Raw genomic sequence first — 9,584 nt, 5'->3', positions numbered from 1 at the left:
TCCAATGTGGAATGGCCACAAGACAGGGGTAAAGACACTCTTCCTGACACTGGACTACAACTTTGTCTAAGTGGGCCTCACAGAACATCCCTCAACCACAGACTGAAAGCTTCACTGGCTAAATGCACAGCAGTGGCTTCAAAAAGCAGTCAGACATGACCTGCAAGATGACAGCTGCTAATAAACACAATCATCACTGTTCCTGTTAGTGTGATTCTTCATTATTTACAGTTCAATGAAAGTTGAACTGTTTTTTTTGCCATCAGTTAATGTAATCCCAGACATGCTTTGACATATGCAAGCACACCTGACCTCCAACACCTCCAGCTTCTATGCACTCTATACATCACCTCTGTACACTGCCTGTTGACACCTACATCCTATCGAGCTTCATGGCACTTACTTGTGTTGTCCTCTCTTGACTATATCCCTGCTTGCGTTGTATCAACTGTCAGATGTACGTCGCTTTGGATTAAAGCGTCTGCTAAATTGTAAATTATAAATTATAAGAAAACTGGGAGAAAACTTAACATTTTTTTTAAAGTTTAGACTGAAAACCCCTGAGGAATTATGAAACACTGTTTTGTTCATCGTCCACGAAGTGTGAAGCCAATTGTTTCCTGCATGCTTTGATTAAACGCCAGCTACACAGCGCCATTTTTGCAGGGTGTGGTGAATAACCCTAACCTGGAACTAGATTACACCCGTCATTTATGGGGAGCTACCATCTATGTAGGGGAGGTGATTTACAAGAATCTGCGTTCGTAGTAACACACAAGTGCATAATACCGGGGGAACAGAGGAGAAAAGAGTGACAGAGAGAGGGTGGGAGTAGGGAAGAAATAAAATCATGTTAGTAAAACATAGGAAGTGGGGTGAGTTTGGAAAGACCAGATTAGACAAACTACAGACAGTGGTACTTTGATGAGCAGAGCTGCCCGTATTTATGATTAAAAATCGTCCGCTTCTCTCTGCCAATAAGCCCTTATCTGTACTGCATGCATATAAGTCTGATAGGGCCTCTAGCCATAGTGAAAGATAACAAAAATAATTAGCTAACATTCAGCTTTGAGCAGACAGACATTTTTTACTAAAGGAAGAAAAATACATTGGAGAAGCAAGATAGGAAGAGGGGCAGCAGTTTCACTCACAGTTTATTCATACATTAAATGCTTCTGTTTATTTGTGTATGCATTTGTCAATACCACATTATTTCTTCTCAACTTGTGCAGGAAACCACTTTGAAATAATAAGCAATAACAAGGAGATACTGAAAATCTGCACTTGGACCTTGCCGTTCAACTGATGTCATTCTTCAGTGATCTAAAAATGGATGGAGCCTCAGTTGGGATTTCTATGTATAGGACTGCTTTACCCTTTAGGTGATTTTAAACTTGTACCTTGAAATTAATGCCCACACATTTTCAGTTATTTATTCACTGTATCAACATAGAGAGGCTACTGTAAAGACAAAAAAAAATACCCTAAATGACTTTAACACCATTATAAAAACAGATTCTAGTGCATTTCTAGGTCTGCTGTTGTTTGGTGCTGCTTTTCTTTTTTTGTGGATAACTAAACAAATATGAAGAAAGACATGCCAAAGATGAATTAACAGCAAACATATTTGCATGACAGTAAACATCAGTGTTAGATCTGATAGTCAGTTGACTATCAGAATCAACTGAGTCAAAGATGTCAAAGCGCATTTGACAATTATGCAGGTATTTGGTTCATACTGGGTGTGCAGTGTTGTTATTTTGTGTGTTTTTTGTAGTTATTACATCACTCAAAAAGATTGAAGATTTTGTGGGGTGTTTTTCTCTCAGCTACCTCAAAGTGAAATATGAATCTTATTTACTTACTTCCCGCGAGTGAAACTTTCCTCCCCTGCGATGCGTTGAACACTGATGTTTTCATCTGTGAACACAATGCAAGCAGAGACAGAGAGGGGAAAAAAATACTGTGACTGTGAAGATAAAACACAGGAAGAGGGGGAGATTGAGAAAGACACAGAAGTGTCCTACAAAGGCGATGTCTCATCTTTATTTATCACAGAAAAGAGGATAGCATATGGGATCCCAACAGGCGTTATTAATATACTACATTATTTAAACATCTTGGCCAGATTGAATTCGCCCTAATGGCAGTTGTATTTGATAAACAATATTGTCCAACGGAAGGTTAGAGATACAGTTTTTTGTTGCACTTAATAATGATTTTGGCTGAGTGCCAAAGACGTCCCACAGTAATTCCACTTAGGGCCAAAACATGTTAATTACAAATCCCTCAAAGAAAGAAAAATTAAATGTCTAAAAGCATAACTCACATCTAAATTTACTAGCCTGACAGTAAAAATGTACTCCATTGTACCTTTCCTTACAATGAACTCATCATGAAAACAGTTTTTTATTCATTTTAATAAGAGTAATCTAACAACTTTTGTTAATATGGCAGTTAACATTCCTTATTGTCATTGTTTTTTGAGACTTTCAGCTGCCTCGGAGGGCATTACCTCACACCAGCCATGTTAAAATTTTACATTTTAAGGAAAAGAAACTTCAACAAAATCAGTGCATGTGTCTAAGTCTCTACAAAAGTGACCTTCTCAAAATAAATTGCTAGGAATATGAAAAAAGTGCTGAAGTGAGAAGCAGATGGAATAGTTTTTGAGAAAATTTTGGAGAAATTCAGCAAAATGAAAAAATGACTAGCTTTTTGTGCAGAGACAAATTCAATACTATCACAGTACGGCCTCTTTGCTCATAACCTATTATTATTGACTTTGATGTGTAGAAGCAACCTTTTTGGTGGATATTTCTATCCCCCAACATGGATCTATCAATACAGGTCAAAGATCTAATCTATAGTAAACATGATCAAAATGCAAACCCGGTTCTATATCTCACTACAACTCACAACCCCTTTGCAAGTTGCAGGTACAATTTTAAGTTCTGCATTTGTGACTTGCAGAAATAGCATTGGTTAATATCTCTTAACCAATACAAAACTAGTGTTTTGTACTGTTGGTATCATTACTAGATTGTTAACGGCTAAAGTGCACTACAGCTCAACGGCAGACACTCCACACAGTCTATTGTCTGCAACCAAATTACAGTACAATCAAGTACCAACCAAGTGCTGGCAACACTAGAAATTTGGTACTAACATTGATTGAGTAAATGCAGCAACCCCCCAAAAAAAGAGATGAGACGACAAAGGCTGATTTCAGGCGAGATTCCTTGAGCACAGTGTGACCATAATTGGATTAGAAGGCTGGTTGCTACAGACAGAATAGGAGAGATGGAGTAAGGAGCTTTTGCCATTTATTCTCTTTTGTGTGGTTGGAGGTGATTATGACTAATCAATGCTGGCAAGTTTCGGAGGGCTGCCAATGAAAATGAAGCCCTTTCTCAAGTAGTTACCATTGTGCATCTACTCAGTCTAATCTGTTTTAGCACAATGTGACTCCCTATCACCCTTTACTTATCAAATAGCTTTCCCAGACTTCTTTGAGGGCTGGTATTTAAGAATAAGTGTGAAAAAGTTATTATTTTAAAAATCTACCTTGGAAACACGCTGACAGCATCATATCGACATTATCAATGAGGCTAAGGATGTACAGTATTTTATAAGGTGACAGAGGTTTGGAGATTTTGTTATTTCTAAATGCTAAAACAATACTCAGACATGCTTGAATTCCTATTAGTTATATAACTACCTGAGATACACCACCCTCAATGTGAAAAATAATCTTCATCTTTTTCCTCTAGAGTGCCAGCGCACTTAATAACCCAGTTCATGATAGCATCTGAGGAGGTTCTACTATTTTCTCTCTCTGTTACATGAAAATGGCCACCTCTTCACCAGCTCTCAGCCAGCCCTACTTGAGCGAAAGAGGTTGGGGTGGGGGGTTAGGTCAGGGTCCTTGATTTGAGTGAACAATATGACATCTCGCAAATGAGATGAGTGGCAGCCCTTAGACCTATTTAAAGAATACAATGTTTAATGATAAGTCCCATTGGCACCGTGTTAGGAATCATTATGAATTGCATACTGTAACATTTACTGTTTGAATTGCACAAATTGATATGGCTTCAGCTGAGAGAAATCACAGTTTAGATTTCCCCTACATCATTTTCATATGGATCTGATAGGAATTAGTTTAAAAATTGTTCCGCCCTCAAATACTTTTACATTTTAAGCATCAGTCAGTGACATTCAGTGTATTTTAGGGTTTGTTTTGTGAATAAAAAGTTCTGTGATTGACATTTCTGCAGGAATATACTGTACCTTTACTAGAGATAGTGATCGCCTATATGATACAATGATCTGTGGATTATTCACATATACAGCTACAGATCTATTGTTTTACCTGCTGGCTCACTGGTTCGTGACATTCGACCACAACAAACAGAAAAGTCAGACATACACACACAATAAAAAAAAAAAAGTCAATTCAGTAACTCAAGCAAGACTAAGCTTTGAAGTTAAATATTTGAACTGATGTATTGAGGTATGGTTTGTCTTTGTTTTTAACACACATTTCTATTCCTCTATGATAGAGAAGTCAATTTATTCACCATGGCTAGAAAGGCTCTTTAATCCTAAATTCTGTTTGTCCACTTCATACCACTGGCAGGCTCTGCAGCTTTCTCGTCGAGGCTGTGGTGGCATCACTTACTAGTGATTTATTGAAAAAAGGATTAAAATGCTCAGGAAAAAAAGGCAATAAATATCAACTGACCCAAACATTAATCTACATTATTATGGTGAAGAAACAAAACATGTTTGAGATTTGTAGCAGACATTAATATGTAAGTGAAAATGTTATGAAGAAATCAGATCAGCACCTCCAATAATTTCCTGTGAACTTACACCAACATCAGATTCTGGTGCATTGGCATTCATTTTGAACACATTACCTCACAATGTATTTGCTGTAGCGGTTCATGGAGTCTGGAAGCCATTGCATCATTTGAGCAACTAATTAATGCAATTGCAGTGTGCGACACACAGCACCAAAAAGACATTCACCCCCCAAGCCTGAGGCTCCACAAGCTCAGACAAATACCAAACTAAATAACCCAGCTTTGTTTTGACTACTGTTCTGCTTTAGTTTGCCACAGTCTGGTAAAGTCCCGGGTGCTCATTTCACGTCTCTGCCTGGATGTGACAGGGTGAGTCATTACTCAAATCCAATTTGCCTGCAAGCCTTTATGTTGCCCGCTTTGCTCATGTGTCTTTCTGTCGACATATAAAAAGCTATCTCTTTCTATCCCTGGCATGTGACCAGCATGTTTTTCCTTATTCTCCAAACATCATTTGGCGAGGGGGGCAATGAGTAGACAAGATGCCATTTTTACCGAGGGCAAGAGAAAATGAAGCCATTCATCTCCCACTAGGTCATGAAAAGAGATGGGAAACTCAGAGGGGAAACACTAGTCTGCTTTCCGTTATATTTTCATAGATGGGGAGGCTGTGTGAATGCCTCTCATTAGAACGGTCCCCCTCCTTTCCAGCCCCTACCCCTGTGGCACTGACTATGGTCTGTGCTGACTGCTGCCACTACGCCCAGCTGTGAACAGATGGGTGGCACAGAGCTGGCCAATATGTCAGGCCTGATGGTGTACTGCAAGAAATATAAAGATTTTGCTCGGTGGCATACTCAGTTCAGATTCAGTAAATGCAGTACAGAGATCAGAGGTGTGCTCGAGAAGATTATCCAGTAACCGTACAACGTGGCCCATTCGAACCACTTTGATGAGGCAGTGTTCATCCTTACAAAACTGTCTCAAATGTACCATCTCATTGTTTTTGCTGGGAAGGCATTTTAAATATATTTGCTTCCCAACTCATTAAACAGTTTGTCTGCTCATGCCGTTCGCAGTCAATAATAAGAATTTAGCAGCAGCTTCTTGGCAACAATTCACTTTATATTGTGCCATTTCATCCGTAATAAAATATGACTTGACTGTCTGTCCCACATTACTTTTCCCGAGGAGAAACCAGAGCTCTTGTTGGTAACGGTGGTACATAACCCATTCTAAGCCCGGTGAGATTGATGAATACTTGATGGGAACAACTGCTCCTGAAAGTATGCTACAGGAAAGTTATAAAATTAACAAAAGCAATCACAGTGGGTATGTCAGTGACGGCGAACCAAAACTGTCAACTCTAATTGTTTCCATGCCACTGTATTTGGAGAATACAGAGGTCTCTTGCTGTAACATCAAGACTGGTTTGAAGAAGCAAGACAAACTTGTTACAATCTCGTTGTGAGTTAAAAATAAAATAGCACTATAATAGTAATTGTACAACAAACCATACAACAAATGTATGTAATAAGTGCTACATGTGTTTAAAATGTGTGAGCGACACAAACTGTAAAAAAAAAAAAAAAAAAAAAAAAAAAAAACTCACTTGGGAAAACCCTTAATATTACCCAATTTGACTAATGGCAACAAACTGATTATTCTCACAAAAAGAGACTGTAGTGCTATTGTTGGCCTGACAAACATGATGGAGGCAATGGACTGTGTAAATCTGTATCATAGCAGAATCACCAAAAGCATTTTTAGAATTAAAAAAAAAAAAAATCTACGTAAAAGTTATCTGGGATGGCAACCTAAACATCCTAAATGTGATATTTCTCTGTCCCGGATGACTTCTTTGTGTAGAGGAATCCTGGGACGAACAGTGGTGTCTAATGCCTAATAAAAAAATAAAAGCAAAAAAACCAAACACAAGTGCATCAGTGCATTTGTTCATGGAAAAGGTATTACTAGAAATTTGGAAAATAATTCATAAGGAGCCACATTTCGTGAGCTATAAAGTATGTAAAGATGTGTTCAGTGAAAGCAGAATTTGCAACAGACCCCTAATGTTTTGTCATTTCAACACACTCCAGGACTCCATTTTTCTAAGCGGTCAAGTGTTGAAACAGCAAGGGCTGCACAGCTTGTCATCTCCCCCCCTCCAAAAAAAACAAGATGGACTCTTCTGATAAATGATTAGCTTGATGAGGAATCATGATCTAGATCAAGAGCAGGCTAATGTCAGCAATCTGTGTTGTCCATCTGTCTCATTACCCAACCAACCACCTAACTCACTCCACACGTAGAGAAAAGCAGATCTGCTTTCTGCAAAAATGCAGCTGTGAATGAGTTTCTGCTCAGTTTTTGGTTGTTTCCAAGATGCCTGTAAGATCTTAATGCATAATGTATGATCTGTGTGGTTTTCCCCCCTCACGTCCTGAAATAATGACCCTGAAGCTTGTATCCTGTTTGGGGCTAAACCTTTACATGGAGGTGCCATGGTTACCGCATTACCGCGGTAACACAATCACATCACGCCCACCACAGAGTCAAGATGATCACTGCTTCACCACTCAGTGTGCGGTTCGAGTGATGGGACATTAGTTATTTTCTCAGTCTTGACATAAAGAATGACGTGCCTGCTGAATGCCGACCAATATTCCTGCTGGAAAGTTGGCTACTTAATGACATCACTGGAATAAAGATAAACATTTAGACTATAGAGGCTATAAAGAATAAACTACCACAGGAATAAATGCACTCAAAGTTTACCATATTGGTCCAAATATAAGAAAGGTTTTTTTTTCCTGGAAATACATCTGAAAAAGTGAGGTCGTCTTATATTCTGGGTCTACTCAATTACACGTTCACAACATCAGATATTCTTTTTGAATGGATAAAGTATTGGTGTAAAACCGACCCCTACACGGAGTCTTGCATTATGGGTTGTTTGCAGCATTAATGTTGCTACGCTAGTGAGTGTCTTAAAGTCTGTTTATAGTGAGTGTGTTAGAGTCAGTCAGCCCTAAAAAAGTTTCGTTAGTCCAGTCTAACCTGCAGGAGTTTCTGAAGGCTCGTGTAACGTGTTTTTCTGCCACGGAGGAAATAAATTCATGATGAGTGAAAATGAGTCCAAAGCGTCTTCCAATGTCTCTACTGCAGAAACAGAATATGTCAAGCCGCCAAATACCACTGTCAGAGATGATAAGCAGCTCAAAAGGACACACAGGCAGTCTTATAAATGCTAACAGCTGAAGGAAATATTTTTGAGAGTGTGAGAGTATGTAACTATACTATGATGTAAGTTATATTCAGAAAGTATTTTTCCAAAAACAGGTGTTGGAAAAGTGGGGGGGTCGTCTTATAATCAAAGTCCCCTTGTATTTGGTCCAATACGGTATTTAGGAACCAATTATTTTATAACATCTGAAGTTTAAATTATTTTTTATGGCAGTTATCTTGATGGTTTGAATGGTTTCACTAATTTGTGCAGTAAGGAAAAAAATCAATACTGTGGCAACTCCACCTTTACTCAGAACTGAGGAGGGGGTGCTGTATTTGGAAAGCACAGAAAATAGGGGAGGGGGCTAAGTGGGAGGAGCATCCCTGGTTCTGTAAGTAAAAGTACATTTTTCCTAATGACAGTGCTACATGACTTACAGTTGAAGCACTTGTACGGCTTGGAACGGCATTAAATATTTCCCAGATGAGTCAGTACAAAAGATTAACTATTGCATTTCATCAATGTTTGATAAAGTCCAAGGTACAAGTCTGTGTACATAACAACCTTTGAATTGAAAACACAATCTGCAGCGTAAATCAATTTACTTTTGGTTTCTAGATCAGTTTTGGGTGAATTATGCAACTATGATGCTGTGTTTTGTTCACAAATCCAACAACAAAGGGCTTTCACAAATTCACTAAAGCTCCGATTAGGCGCTTCTGACTGGCATCTTACACATAGCAATGGCACCTGAGGCTCATGGGTATTGTTGTATTTACACCCATCCACAGGATTGCTCAGGAACAAAGCTAAAATAATTATAACAGGTGGTCATAATATAAACCTTTATGATCATTACATCCAGGAGAGTCCCGTGTTTCTATGTTAAGAACCACTGAGGAAATCATTTCAAACAAAAGCAATATAGTATGGGTAAAAACACTTTCATTTCCCGAAGCTCATCCTTGCTTTGCATTTCTATATGCAAAATAAACAAATCTTAGACTTTTATTCATTCACAGTTTATAGGGTAGAGAAGGTTAGTATAGATACACACTGCACAGCATAATTTCACTGGTGCTATCTAGCTTTGGAAATTACAATCTTTAAACTTCTACGAGAAAACACATGAAGAAGGCTCCAAAAACCTAGCTTAGCATAGTTGATCATTATGGCAATGAGACTTCAAATTTGGGGAGAACATAACTGTGTATGTGGGATGGGAAAGTACAGAGCCCCAGAGTGGTCATAGAGAGAAAAAAATATATATCAAGGCTACGTTTTACTACATCAAGTGCTCAAAATGCTATTGTGTTTGCACAAGATACAAGTTGTTCCCACTGTCTGATTAATTTGTGGGCGCAAGACACAGCTGACACATAGCTCTTTTTTTATTCAGGGGATAGTGATCAGTGTTGTTGAATGAGTTGTGTGCCTCTTTATGCATGGTGGGTGTACTTGAATTAAGACTTATTGTAGTTGTGTGTTGATAGCCTACCTCTTCATTCAACATAGGCTTTATTATGATAAAGAAATTGATGCCA

At 38.5% G+C, this 9,584-nt stretch overlaps 1 long non-coding RNA gene across 1 annotated transcript; it reads right to left on the bottom strand.

Moving 5' to 3' along the window:
- Positions 1 to 1,116: 1,116 nt before the first annotated feature.
- On the bottom strand, positions 1,117 to 4,644 carry LOC121889018. The gene is made up of 3 exons (XR_006093414.1): positions 4,584 to 4,644; positions 1,866 to 1,920; positions 1,117 to 1,323 (listed from the first exon to the last, which is right to left on the bottom strand). It is a non-coding gene; the product is annotated as an uncharacterized LOC121889018 (long non-coding RNA).
- Between the last annotated feature and the right edge of the window lie 4,940 nt (positions 4,645 to 9,584).

This window comes from Thunnus maccoyii, chromosome 22 (genome assembly GCF_910596095.1).
Source record: "Thunnus maccoyii chromosome 22, fThuMac1.1, whole genome shotgun sequence".
Classification (NCBI taxonomy): domain Eukaryota; kingdom Metazoa; phylum Chordata; class Actinopteri; order Scombriformes; family Scombridae; genus Thunnus; species Thunnus maccoyii.
Note: the sequence above shows the minus strand (reverse complement) of the source record. Positions and strands in the feature narration are given on the sequence as shown.